The 15,148-nt window shown below is 36.6% G+C and overlaps 1 long non-coding RNA gene across 1 annotated transcript; it reads left to right on the forward strand.

Moving 5' to 3' along the window:
• Positions 1-3,546: 3,546 nt before the first annotated feature.
• LOC130986935 (uncharacterized) lies at positions 3,547-6,195 on the forward strand. Its single transcript, XR_009089498.1, has 3 exons — positions 3,547-3,697; positions 5,409-5,472; positions 6,066-6,195. It is a non-coding gene; the product is annotated as an uncharacterized LOC130986935 (long non-coding RNA).
• Positions 6,196-15,148: the final 8,953 nt, after the last annotated feature.

A 15,148-nucleotide genomic window follows, 5' to 3' on the forward strand; every position in this document is an offset into this window, starting at 1 on the left:
CTCTTGTTTTTCCTTTTCGCCCACAGAGATCAGAGAGCCCCTCTTCCTCTTCTTCGTGAACTCAGGAGTGGCGATGTCTTGGGCTGAGTTGGGAGAAAGAACTTCGTCAGTAATGTCCACAACAAGGACATCTTCTTCACCAGCACCGGATACCCCACCGGTGCCAGAACGTCTGCGCCTATGAATAAGGCCACTGACATCAACCTCCGGATCCTCTGAGCTGAATGTGCGCAGGGCCTCCACATTCTTCCCCTTATCAGGGCGAAAGCCCTGGGAGGGGGTGACCATCCCAGAAGTCGCTGTCACCGGGTGAGAGGTGTCCACCTCGGGCATGGCTGGTTGTTCTGAAGGGCCCGTACGGGAAGCAGAGCCTCCCGAGCCACGTTCCCCGCTGCGAGTGGGAGAAACAGCGGCAGCCTGATCTAGCCCGCACTTGGTCCTCCAAGCCATGTCTGCAAATAAAAAATTCTACACTATTAGAATCAGGGTAACAAAAGTCAATATATTTTCTAACACATATTTTTTACATATTGATGCCTTTGGATACAGGGGAAATAAGCCATTAGCTGCCAAAGCCGAATTGTTTTCGGCAAGGTATCTACAGGATAGGGGCTCGACATCATTCATGGCATTGAGTCGGGCTATAACCCCTAGGTCAAACTCAGAGGGGGCGCCCGGAGAAGCTGTCTTATAGGTGGTCCGAGGGCTGTGCCACTCCAGCTCCAGAGCGCCATGATCGCGCCAGGAGCCAATAAGGGTGCGCACATAGCAGTATTGAAATAAAAAATCTTTGTCATAAGAATTCAAGGAAGAAATGAAGGTGGTGGGATATTTCTTAAGGCCAGCAAAACTATACAAAGGGCTGCCTTGCATGCGGAGAGATTGGGTCTGGAAAAATAATTTGGCGGTGTTTCCAACACCGTGGGCGCGGCACAGAATGTGGAAGGCGTATAGTCTCCGGATGGCAGAGGGGGTAATCTGGTAAAAGGGAATGCGGTAATGGTTGGAGACATCAACCAGGAGAGCAGGGGGAGGAAGCCTTAGGCCAGCGTCGATCTAGGCCTTCCAAATGGCCACCGTTTTATGATCACGAAGTTTTTCTGGGGGCGTCGAGGCTTTGGAGAAGGCCATGAATTTTAGGTCTTCGGGACGACGACATTTGGCTTTTATCTTCTCCACCGCCGCGACATCAAGGCGAGATTCGGGAATAAGTTTAGGAAGTTGGGGTGCCTTTTTAGTTCTCTTTTTAGGCCTGGAGGGACTTGGAGTAGCCTGAGAATCGTATGAGGCGGAGGGGGAAGGAAGGTTTACGGGATCCTGGGGCTGGGGAGAGGAAGATGAAGAACCTTGGGGAGAGGGATAGGGCGACCGCGAGGGTTGGGGAACGGAAGTGGAGGCCATTGTCAGAATTTTTAAAATCCTAGGGTTTCTAACACGCTCAATCAGAGCACCAACAAATCTCAAAACTACTTACACTAAACACAAAATATCGGGAGAGGAGGATACGCGAGTTACCTAGGTCAGAGAAAGATCGACGGTAAAGACTGGAACGGAAGGGTCGCAGAAAATACGTCGGAACAGGGAGAGGGTCACCGAAAATCGCAGATGAAGGAATTCGGAAAAACTGAAGAAGATGAATAGTGGAAAGTAAAAATTCAAAACTGACTATGTAACATACGCGGGCAGCTATCGGTATACAGGATGAACGACGCGTGGCCCTAAAAAGCAATCGACGGTCGAAGATTTCTACGGGGAGGCGAAAGGACGCGAAGGCTGAAAAAGTAACCTCGGGATACGGGAAAAGCACTGTAGAAAGAGCGGGCATTTAATGCTGATGACGTCATCCACGCGGGCGAATCATCTGACTAGTTGCACCATTCCAGAGCAAACTAGTCAGACCAGAGGGGGGAGTAGCAAAAATTCGAAAGAGAAATTTACAGGGCTTACCTTTGCTTTCTTACAATATTAGAACTATTATGTCTTCATGATTTGCAGGGATCAAGGAAAACAGCACAGCGCTGGTCTTAACATTACTTCGCTGGTTGAACACGAAGAATACCCGGTTCAACCAGACTAGAGGGGGGAGTAGTTGATGAGGAGTAATATATGTAGAGCAGAGGAATGCTTTCACCAATGGAATCACGGGAAGCAGCGAGGTAGATTTCATCAAAAGAATCGTACTCGCTGGAAGAATCATCCTCACCAGAGGAAGCGCACTCGCCAGAGGAACCATCCTCGCCAGAGGAATCATACTCGCCAGAGAAATCTCACTCACCAAAGGCATCTCACTCACCAGAGGAATCTCGCTCGCCAGAGAAACCACTTTCACCATAGGAGTCTCGCTCACCAGAGAAGTCACTTTCACCAGAGGAGTCTCGCTCACCAGAGAAGTTACTTTCGCCAGAAGGAATCAACAAAAGTGCGGTGAAATCTCCCGCGTAAAGACGAATTTACCATCATACCCTCGACCACGCAAGGCGCATGCGTGGGCACTGATTTTACTATTTTGCCCTCCCATGTAATCTATAAATAAGCTATGAGCTCGTGCATTGTAACCTACGTGATCTCTTATTCTCAATACAGCAATTACTTTTCTCTCGTGTTCTAGCATTCCAATTGTCTTCTTTGTCTTCTCCAGTCGATCAAACTAGGTATAATCCACATTTCTTTAATAACCTACCGAAAAATCTCTACCCATCTTTCTGTATCTCACCAGTATACAATCATAAAATGTTCTTGCTTTCAGTATACAAATCCAACATCTCTTACAATCGCCCATTGGTCAAGATGTTCATTACAATGTTGTATCTACCGGTTATAACTTGCCAATGGCCTGTGCCCCCATTCTCACTTGTCACGTGCACTTCCATTGTCTAAGAAAATCTATCCTTAAGTGTATTCAAGGTAAGGGACACCTTGTACCATTAAACAATCTCGACCTAACCATGCAATAGGAAACATCAGTGTAATGCCCCGACTTTTTATTAAGGATTATAGACTTTTAATTACTAATTTAAGGATTGATTATGGTAATTAGGGTTCAGCATCCATTAATAAAATACGAACTTATATGAATTTGATGATTTATATATGTGATGATTTATTTTTATTTTCAATAGATGATGCACTCAAAATATATTGAGTCCATTAATTTATTGTGGAGGATTTAACACTGAAGTGTTAAATATGAATCTTTTATCTATTGTTTACTTGAGCCCATGAGTTATTTAATTTATGTTAGAGGCAAGCCCAAGTGGATTTTATGCTTCAATAAAAATTAGTCTTGTATGTGTCAATGTATTTAAATGAGTTTGGAACCATATAATTAATATATTAATCTCTTAGATATTTTAATGATTAAATTTGAATAAATCCTAAGCATGCTGAAGAATTTACTACGCATGCTGAAGAAATTCTTCAGTCATACAAAGCTAGCTGAAAAAGAATTCTGTGTTCATACTTGTCAGCTGAAAATTACACGATCCTCATCCATCCAAACCACCCAATTTTTTCTTTAAAACCACAGCCACTTTCACCATTCTCACACCACCATTTTCAACTACTGCAGCCCATTTTCAACAGCAAGATTTACGGTAATAATGAAAGGAAATTCTCCCTCTTTCAATTTTCTTCACTACAGATTTCTAACTTATGCTATACACATAATTATGCAGAGACAAAAATCCACCTATTCAAGGTATCATCACCCTTTCGTTGTCAATTTTCAGAGAAACACCAACAGAGAACCACCAAAGCCACATACAATTACTGGATATTTCTTTATGTGTTTACAAGATATGCTATATATGAACTGAAATTAGAGAGAGCTTATATTGGAAGAAAAGAAATTCATATTTACATGAATATATGCTTGAGTACACTTTACAATTGAGTAATTACAGTATGAGAATAATTCTATGCCTTTTTATGAACTGAATGTGAGGCTTGAGTCCCTGTTTTTGTATGTGTGAGTCGAGGTCAGGGGGAGGGCAGCCTCGGTGGCTCGCCGTCTCTGGCGATGGCGAGACGGTGGCGGAGCCGCGGTGGTTCCGTTCTGCCAAGAGAGAAAGAGAGGAAGGATTTCAGTTTTTAATTAAAAAAAAGGAAAAAGAAAAGGAGAGAAAGGAAATTAGAGTTACCTGTTTTCAGACGGCGGTCAGCGGCGGAGCCATGGTGGCTCGTCGGCGGCGGCGGCGGCGGTAACGTGACAGCCGTGACGTCGCCGTTGCTCCGATTCAGCCAAATCAAAAGAGAGAGAGAGGAGTTTTCAGTTTTAATCTAAAAAGGAAAGAAGGGGAAAATGAAAGAAGTTAGGGTTTTACCTGGGCTCTCCGGCGACGGTGGCGGCTCCTGGCCGTCTGTCCACCGGCGAAGGGGAGGACGACGCGGCGGCGCGGCTTTCACCGTGTCTGCGTGCGTGTGTGTGTGAGTCAGTGAGAAGAGGAGACCGAGGGGGTGAGAGGGAGAGGCGAGACGTCCGGCGAGGCGGCGCGCCGGAGGCGGCGCCGCACTCGACCGATCAGAGAGAGAGCAGAGAGAGTCGGGAGAGGTCCGAGAGAGAGATGAGAGGCGCATGTGTGTGTGCTGAAAATGTGTTTAAGTGTGTGTTTATTTAGGGTTAGTGTGAGAAGTGGGCTTGGGCTTCAATATGTTTGGGCTGAAATTTAATTGTTGTTGGGCCGAGACTTGGGCCATTTTATTAATTGATGTTGGGCCGAGATTTGGGCCGATTTTATTAAGTATTTGGGCCCTTATTTAATTAATTGATGGGCTTAAATTTAAATATTTGGGCTTCTTTAATTTAATTGTTTGGGCCTTATTCAAAGAAAAACATGATAGACTTAATTTATCTAATTAATTTGGGCTTATATCTATTTAAATTATTTGAGCTCTTAATTATTAATTTAAATTGAGCTTGATTAATTTAATTATATATTGACCTTTAAATTAATTATTTAAATGGAGTTCTTTATTTCAAGTATTTATAAATGGATTATAAAATAAAATATTTTGAGTTAAACTCTCATTTAAATTAATTCTTTTCAAATGACTTATTAATATGGATTATTTGAAAATGATTAAATGATTTTAAATATAAGAAAGCATGATCTATGATGATATAATTTATCTATGTGATATTATAGGATTTGTTTTTAAATGACGGAATATTTGACTTGATGACATAAATAGAACGAGTTATGATTAATGCGCATGTTGATGTTCGAATAAATAGTTTCGAACCTAAATGATAGTTATGTGATAATGTTTTGAGTTTAAGGTTTTGACGAGATAAGATTAATATGGATGTTAGAACCCTAAAATCATTAAAGGAGATAGTTTAGTTTAGAGACCTATCTTCCTTTCTTTCACGACTTCTCCTCGAACTTATCGATTCTTCGTCAATAAAGGTCCAGACGGGAAGTGATAGCTAAAGAGGGAAGTAACTCTACGCCCGTTGTGGGAACGAATAAGGTGGGCTTTCTTAAAACACGTATATAGAGATCCCCTGCATACAGGCCTCTTATACGAAATGAAATGAATGACATGATATGACTGTATTATTTCAAATGGTGAATGGTTCTTATGAAATGAAATGTTTATGGAAATGATTAAATGATGAATGGTTCTTATGAAAGAAAGGAAATGTTTATGAATGATTGTCTGCCAAAAATGTTTATGTTTTATGTATGTATCCTATCTGTGTTGGTTCGCCAACTATAAAGGAAATCGAATTCGGACCCTACGCTAGACGAAGGTTTGCTAGTAAGGGTTAACGTGTACACTCATGGAGACTGTGTGTCGCTTGCGACCGGTCTTGGCGTCCGTGGAAGGAGGCCTCCTTCCCGGCGTGTAAAAGGAACAGATATGGATCATATAGACCGAAAATGGGATGGCCATCCAACTTTATGAAATGAAAGAAAATGTTTAGTAAGCACAGGTCCTTCAAGTAAAACCCTGTGTGTTACTGTTGGCAGTACAATAAATGATATAAAATGTTATGTTTCCGGCATATGTTCACTGAGTATTATTACTCAGCCCTGCATGTTGTTTTCCCTAATGTGCAGGTTGAGCGAGTGATGGAATGGAGTGGAGTTGAGCGGATGTACCTTTGAGACATAGAACAGTAATGTAACCTTGAGTATACATCTTCATATGTATAACTCACGCGTATTTCCGCTGCAAGATACTCTGATTATGCTAATGTTTTATTTTAAGTATGATACTCTTTGTTGGGTAATCCACTTCGACGGGCCTTCCCGAACAAACGTCTTGTATTTGCCCAAGTGATCAGTTATGATCCTAGTGTTACATAATAAATGTCTCTTTTCGTAAAATGTTTGATTGTTAAGTAAATGCCCCTTTCTTTCCCCGCTTCTTAATCCCCTTCCCGAGTCATAACCCCGGTTAAACCATCCTTAGGGATTGCGGGCTGTGACAATCAGAGCATGCAATCAAACCGAGAAGCAATTAGCCCTAGATAGACCCAATATTGAACTTAGGTAGACCGTAGTCTACTTCAATCTCCCGTGCCTGCAAATACTCTCAAGACACACAGTGATCGTAAACACCCTATAATCTTGATTTATTGGTGATCTAATTCTACTCAATTAATTAATGGTCTGTTAACTAATCAAGTCGATTTAGACACTTGGTTATAATGCACAGCACTTTGGGAACACAATCATGCAATTACTTAAGCACACAATTAGACCTCAAGAGTTTATAAGTTCATATCCACATCATCTATGCCTTGCCCAGATCGATAAACTTAGCTAGACATAAAGTAAATTGCGAATATAAAAGATAAATAAGACATGAAAATAAAATAAAGTGAACTTACTATTACAGGAAAATAAAGCAGGATGTTATGCTGCCAACAAAAAGCATAAAAGATTGTTTTTGGTACTCGCCCTACTCCTCTAGTTCGCACTTGCATTAACCAACCCCCCAAAAAATAAAATGGGAACAGGTACTTATAGATATCCTGAAGCTTCAAGCATATCCACTCCGCGCATGGGAAAAGGAATATCCACGCGCCTTATCTTCTTGCACCAGATCTGCCACGTCAGCGTCGTACCTAGGACGCATGTTCATGATGGATCCTTCCCTGTTCACCCATCCTGCCTCAATCTTGCCCCTTCTCGTGCTTTCGATACCTCTCGAGGTGGATGCTGGTTTCCGAGTGTAAGTCAGGCCAACCTTCTAGTCAGCGGCAGATAGCCATGGCTACAACACTCTCTCCCGGAAACTTCTCTAGAATGCCTATGACTCGATAGAACTCTTTTTTTGGGTGGTACTACCTACTTGATCAACATTATGCCCAGCAGGTAAACATATGTGACTTTCGATCTTTGGATTGCATCTAACCTGTATGCTTCGTTAGACTTGATCATTGAGGTGCCTTCCCAGATATCATCGATTCGTTCCATCTTGCCCATTATGACTCCACGAGGCCCTGTCCAAACAAGTATCCTCCCATATATAAATTTAAATAAAAACACACAAACGATTCGATCTGGACCTAGACACAACAAAGAAAAAGAGTACAAAATTTGGGCTCGTCAACCATCATTCAGCCTTCTGACACCATATTCTTCACAAACTCTTGTTCTCAACCAATCAACAATTTCATAAGAATTTTACCTTTCTAAATACATCGTATGTACCATTTTTATCTACTGAGTTCTTTCTCTTCTTTTTTTTTCCAACAATCACCTTTTTTTTTCTTTCTTTCTAACAACTTGTAAGGTACTAGGATGTTTCAATTATAATCAAGTTTCATAATCCACTAATTAACACATCTACACAACCCCAATTCCCCACATTAATAATCTCCAAGTTCTCATCCATGGCTACATCAAATAAATGGATAACAAGGCTCAAAAGGGCGAATTAGGATCATATAAAGTATTAGGACAGTAACGGGAAATATAGGCAAGCAAAGATAACCTTAAATCATATCGTTATTAACCACACTAACGTGACTTCGAGGGAGAAATCAAGACAATTTCTAATGATATACATGCAAGCTCAAATATATCACTCAAGAACAAAAATTGAGATTGGAAAGTAGTAATAGTCTAAGCTCCAATCTCGCAGCTCAATTATTTGATCACAAATATATTAGTGGCCACAATTATAACTCATCAATCATGCTCAACTTCAAAAGTAGGAACATGCCAAAGCCTGTCGTTAAGACTTCAGGAAAACAAAATTTGCAATTGTCCTATGCCCTACAATCGAGATTAGCTAATGGCAAATATACGGTCGAACCCACAGGGAATTGGTGTATCTCGGTACTCGATGTCACAATTATAAAAGGTTTTCCTCTTTGGGCAAAGGTGTCACTCTCGTACCAAATGTAAATATTGGGTAATATGGAAAAGCTGAAATAAAACAAGAGAAATATATCAATAATAAATGAGAACCTGGTCTAGGCATAGTCTAAGTTAGGTGTTGGGTAATTTATTCGATCATCGGTACAAGGATTTCCATTGTGCCTTCATGTCTTTGATTATGGACCGTTTGATCAGTGAGTTATGCCTCCATTGTCATGGTGTCACGTGCACAAGTTCATCCAACCCTCATCCACGCCTTTCATATTGGGTGGAGGTGCACTTCCTTCATCCCTCTGCCCTGGTAGATTTTCCGCATCAAGCTATAGTTATGCGGGTATGCCCAGAACGCATTATGTCTTAGTGGGCCCAAATAGCCATAGGCATGCCCAAAGGCATACTACCACCTCCTGCATTCACCGCACTATGTAGAGCAAGATTTCTCCAAACTTTGACCCATGTACTGTTTGTAACTTGGCATTGCCCAGAACGTCACCGGCCACATAAAGCACCTGGTTTCCCAAGTTGTATTGGAATCTGGCCTAATGCTTCGAGAACATGTTCGCGCAATTATTAAGTACGTTTTGACCTCATGAATTATGATTACCCCATATCCAACGTTGACTTAGCCCATACCAGGTATATAAACTTAGCTACCCATAACAAAAAATAATAATAATAAGGCAAAGTAGAAATAGAAATAAAACATGCTTCAATTGAAGATATCTGGGCAAATCTTAAAAGTAATCTTTGCCAGCTCCAACTTCGGGCAAAGCAAATAAAAACATAAAGCACAAAAGTAAAATACCTTTCGACCTTGTTTGCTTCCTCAAACGCTTAATACTGAAAATTAGACTAAGGAACAAAATAAGGAAAACGGCCGCGTAGGGGGTAGCTTTGGATCAGTGCACTCTGCCTCCTTCACGTCCAAAAATCTGAACTCTTCTGGTTGGAAGTGCATCCATATTTATAAAGAAGGCATTGGGCTAAGGCTCTGGCCCAGGACTAGGCGCCTGCTGGGCTAGGGTTGCGTAGGTGGTTCTTTCCTTTTGCGGCGTGTTCTAGAATTTGCAGATCTCCCCTGGGTTGGCAAGAATGTTCATGGAAGGTAAGTGGATCTCCTTCCATAAACGCCCGTAGCAATCTTCTCTCTTGGCCTCCATTCCTTTGCCTTTGCTCCCTCGTCCTCTGGACACGTCTCTGTCTTCTGGGTGCCATGCCCGAACACGACCCTATCTCGCACGGTACTTGATATGGTCAAAGCTTGCCTCTGTATGAACTCGGGTACTTGTCTCTCTTGCGGAATGGAGCATGTTCTGCCTTGTACGTCACTGCACACATATGTGCCCCAATATGTGTCCTCCCAGACACAAACATATACACAAACACACAAAAAGACTTGATCTGGACCTAAAAACAGACTTAAAAGAGCACATGCAAAAAATGGGCTCGTCACACTTATACACTTTAAGCACGCATTGTCCTCAAGCGTGTAAGTATGTCTTGCCCAAAATGAGAAACAAAAAGACAAAGATAAGAAATACTCAAACAGGCCAAAGCAATCAACACAATAAGCCCTCTAGGCAGATAATCGTACATGCATGGAAACATAATATAGAATGATTGTGCCCTCAAGTGAATCAGGATAATATGCTGAGAAATAAAGAGGGTCCTCACCAAACACTCTTCTCCCTGTCCATTTAGGCTAAGTGTTTACTCTCGTATCCTCTGAACAAAGCGTTCACCATAGGCTTGCCTGCCTTCTATTGCCTCGGCCTCTCAAAAAAATTGGTCTTAGGTTCTCATCCTTCGATTTTTATAGGGTTGTAATGTGGCTTAAAGCATGGGTGAGAAAAAAATTATGGCTCTAGGCTAAGGTCAAATGAATTATGTTCTGGGAATAGTTACCCATCCCTTTCTACATCAGACTTTGCTAAATTCTTACAGGCCTAAGCACAAAACAACATTTGGACTTATGTTTTTTTTTTTTCATTTCTCAATCCTTATTTTTTCTTTCTTTTTACAAAAGGGGCACAATGAAATCAGTGACTTTGAGTGCATGACCCCGCTCCCCATTTTATTCCTACAACTTCCCTTTCTCTTTGACTTCTGCTTTGCCCTAATTCATTTGACTGGATAGGCTCATTACTCTGGGCAAATTTTAAGTGATTTTCCAATTAAAACTATCAGGCTCAAAGGGGTTGTACAAGGGTTAGTACGTAGGGTTTGTCATTTGGGCACATGGGTTAAATTGCAGGGAAGTTCTAGTTCTACTCGAAGTTATGAGGAGAAAGAAAGTAACTTTTGTTGAGGATATATGTGTTCAAAAAGTAGGAGCGATAAATAAGAAAAATATAATTATATGTGAAGGACAATGACATTTAGTGTAAATAATGAGTTACGTGGATATATTTGTTGTGTATTGACTTTTTATTTTAAGAAATGGTCTATTGAATTGGGACATTCAAATAAGGAAACATGACCTATTAACTTAGGACGGATTGAGTATTTCTTTTCATGAAAAAGTTGATGATTTTTAGAAAATAGTCAAAATAGAAAGAAAAAAGAAAGGAAGAAAGAGATAAAATGATTAAAAAGAGAGGAAAAATTTAATGAGAAAAATTACCGTAAAACTCTTTTTTTCTTATTTTATATAAATGACTAAAATTATCTAAATTTAATCATAGAAAGAGCTGGGCTTCGTTATATGACAGGGCTTCCTTTTCATTACTCAATGTTATGTAAAATACTAAGGCCCAATACAAATTTTGTTGAGGTCCAACGCTTACATCATCAAATTCTTATGCAAATCAATACTAATTAAATTATATGCAGAAGTTTAATAGCTTGAAGTTTAAAAAGTTTATATAATTATTTTTTTATAAAATTAAAATAAATTTTATTTTCTTTTTTAAAAGACGAATCATCTTATATTCCAAAGTTTATTAATTAATTAATCAGGTTTTCATTGAAACAAATAACGTAGGATTTAATATGTAATATATTTACCTTTATACTTTTTCCCCAATTGCCTTTAATAATATATTCCATCGTCCTATTACAAATATTTTATTACTTTTGGATACAGAGATTAAATAATATGTAATTAGTAGATAAACTGTGTTGGTGAAAATTGTTTAAGTACATTTTAAAGTTATGTTAAACAGATACATTGTGGCGACTCACAAATTATTTAAATAGAAAAAAATTAATTTATTTAACTTCTTTTAAAATAAAAATAAGATTTAGTTATTTTATTGTATTATTTACATTGTAGTTATTTTTTGTAACTTTTTTATATTTTAAAACAATAAACAAAAATAAAACAAAAATAAAAAATGCAAAAAAAATTAAAAAATAAGTACAATATAGAGAAAACAATAAAATAACTAAATTCTATTTTTATTTAAAAAATAAATTAAGTAAATCAAAAAATTTCATATTAAGCTAATTTATGGGTGACCACAATATAACTGCATAAATTTATTGTATTTTAAAAATAGGTATATAAAGATAGAGGGGAAGGTGGATGCGCCTATTAAATTTTCTTAATTATTTATAAAAATAAAAATAAAACATTTGTAATAAGACATTTCAATATAGAAATTGAATTATTTTGGACCAAAAAAATTAATTAAATAAATAAATTTAAGACTGTACTATAGAGAACTTGAATCCAATATCGTTGGCCTTAGACATTAACAACATATCGCTTGACCAACACACACGCGAAAAAAAAATTAAATTATTTATAATGAAATCAATAGAGTAGAAAATATTTTTGTCCAAACCCATCACCTAAGTCGAGGTGCAATTAAAAGACGTTGACCAGCATCACCAAGTGGACATATACCAATCCCTAGATCAATTGCATACAATGCACGCAAGGATATACGGATCTAATGAAGAATCTTTAATTTTGTGGAAAATGAAATTCAAAAGCTTGGAATAATAGTTTGAAACTTATGGCAAAGAAGCCTAAAGTTGAAATACTCATTAATTCTGTTTTCCAATTTCGTCTGCATGCCGTGTAATATATATTCTTTATTTTTATGCGATCAAATACTCAAAAGTTGATATAATTTATTTCTCACATTTATATGGTATAGAAAATCAAGTTTGCGATGCAATATAATATTTATTTGACGATGATATATATATATATATATATATATATATATATATATATATATATATATATATATATATAGGGTTAGGTTATATTGAGAAGCTCAAATGTGTTGAGAAGTTGAGAAGCAATTTAATAGATGAACATGCCAATTAGTTTTTATGAACACGAGTTTGATCTGGGGTTCGATCATTGGCGGTGACGTATTTTTTAACAAATTAAATAGATTCGTATGTTCGTCAGTTGTATTTGGTATGTTCAAAGAATTTATTTATATAGTGTCTAATTACCATGTTCATCAAAATGTACTAACATGTTCATCTATTACATTGCTTCTCAACTTCTCAACACATTTGAGCTTCTCAATTGAACCAATTCCTATATATATATATATATATAAATTATATATATATATATATAATTCATCTAACTCAGAAGAAAAGTTTGAAACTGATAAAGAAGTCAAAACTGAAAAGTAGAAATTGACTTATTGTGTGTAATAATTTAACTCATATTATTCAAGAAACATGATATAACAACCCATGCGTCAAATAATTGCTATGACTTATCAATATGTATATGTTAAGCGAGTCAAGAATATCCACGCCTGATAAGGAGGCACTATTCGCAACTTTGTTCAAACTTTCGCTTTCGTGAATTTTTAATGCAATAATTCAGTTTTTAATGTAATAATTTCAAATGTATTTGGACATCATCCCACCACAGCAGCAGTCTACATACCACAAATGACAAAAACCTACAATTAAAAAAAAAGAGAGGGAGAGAGAATAATGTATTTTTCAACAAGAGATAATTAATTCATCAGTTCTATTATTACTTATATTTAAATACAACATATAAATTAATGTAATTATTTTTAGATATCAATGTACATAAACTAAACTTAAGTTCATCCCACCAATGCGGGCGTGGATTGGGGCCGCCCACTACATCGATATAGATTGATAAATAAATAATTTTGCAGCATTATGTGAACTATTGAAATGTGTGAGCTGATATAACCCTACAATATTGGGAATATGATATGCTTTTTTAATACTAGTACTCTCTCCGTCCCACGATTTTTGACACGTTTTCCTTTTTGGGTCGTCCCATGAATCTTGACACATTTCCAAATAAGGTAATAATTATAACTTTATCTCTCCTATTTTATCACCTTTATTACCTTCTCTTTCCTACTTTATCACTTTTATACTTTATTAACTACACACTTAAAATAATAATCTACAATTCCTTAATTCTCGTGCCGAAACTAAACGTGTCAAGATTCGTGAGACTGAGGGAGTATTTTAATTAATGAGTACTGCTAAACACACATAATATGTGCGCACATAATTGGACTTTTTGGTCATTTTATATATTTTCAAACTCTAAAAAAATTAATTTTATTTATTTGAGTTTATGTTTTACATAAATATCCATGATACTATAAAGGAAAAGATTACCCATAATCTTTCCATAATAATTTAAACCTTACTTTCTTCAATTATATCAATCAATCCCACAAATTGTTTAACTATCCTTTTTTAGGTGCAATTAATGTTTAACTATTCAACATGATTATATAGCTAAGATAGAATCACTGTTATAACTAGCATAATTTGTTTATCAAATCGTTATCAAACTCCATCATCATAAAAACTCCATTCTCATAAATTTGGAGTTTTCGATTTTCTTATTTATTTTTTTATTTCTTATTTTCTATAATAATGATATATTTATATATTTTTATAAGATATCAATTTTATTGTTTTTATTTGCATTTTTTTTTATTACGGTAACTATTGTGCCATTAAGAAGAATGAGATTAATCCACTTTAGGACTCTTTATTTTCTTTTTTAAATTGCAAAACTAGATTTTGTATTAATATTAATTTAAAGATGAATAATTAGCTATATATTTAAAGTATATAATTTTTGGAATAGCTTAACGAAAAAATCATAGCAAATTAGGGAAGTAGAAATAAAAATTAGAAAATAAAAGTGAATGACAATATGAGCACATTGATGGACAACTCAATAGAAATATACTATACAATAATATATTATAATAAATTAGTGAAATTGAAATAGTAGAAATAAATGAGTAAAATTATAAAATAATGTCTTACTTTGAGCACATCGATCGATTGCTCAATGGAATTATAATATAGGACATTATATTATAATGAATTAGTGAATATAAAATATAAAATATGAAAGTACTGTAATAATAGTTCAAATGATAACACACTCTTAGCTACTTTCTTTGATTAATTATTTTATAAAGGTATATATTAACGAAAAAATCATAACAAATTAGGAAAAATAAATAAAAAATTAGAAAACAAAAATGAATGACTATAATTATTTTGGAATAGTGTCATTCGTTGTCACATGCATCTACAATTCAATACAATCGAATGAATAATAGAAAAGATAACAACAAATGCAGTGAATCACTATTCACTCCTTTCTCTAACTACCCATATATATTTCCTTAAACGACTGTATCTAACTCATATATAATCATTCTTCCTTTATCGAAGTACTTCATGTACCTTTGAGGATGTAGGAAATCTCATTCATTTATTTATCTAATATAAATAAAGAATAATTCTAATATGTAATTAAAAGAAATAATAATTAAATATCGGAATCACTATAATAATCTCAAGTAAAT

Source organism: Salvia miltiorrhiza, chromosome 5 (genome assembly GCF_028751815.1).
Source record: "Salvia miltiorrhiza cultivar Shanhuang (shh) chromosome 5, IMPLAD_Smil_shh, whole genome shotgun sequence".
Lineage (NCBI taxonomy): Eukaryota > Viridiplantae > Streptophyta > Magnoliopsida > Lamiales > Lamiaceae > Salvia > Salvia miltiorrhiza.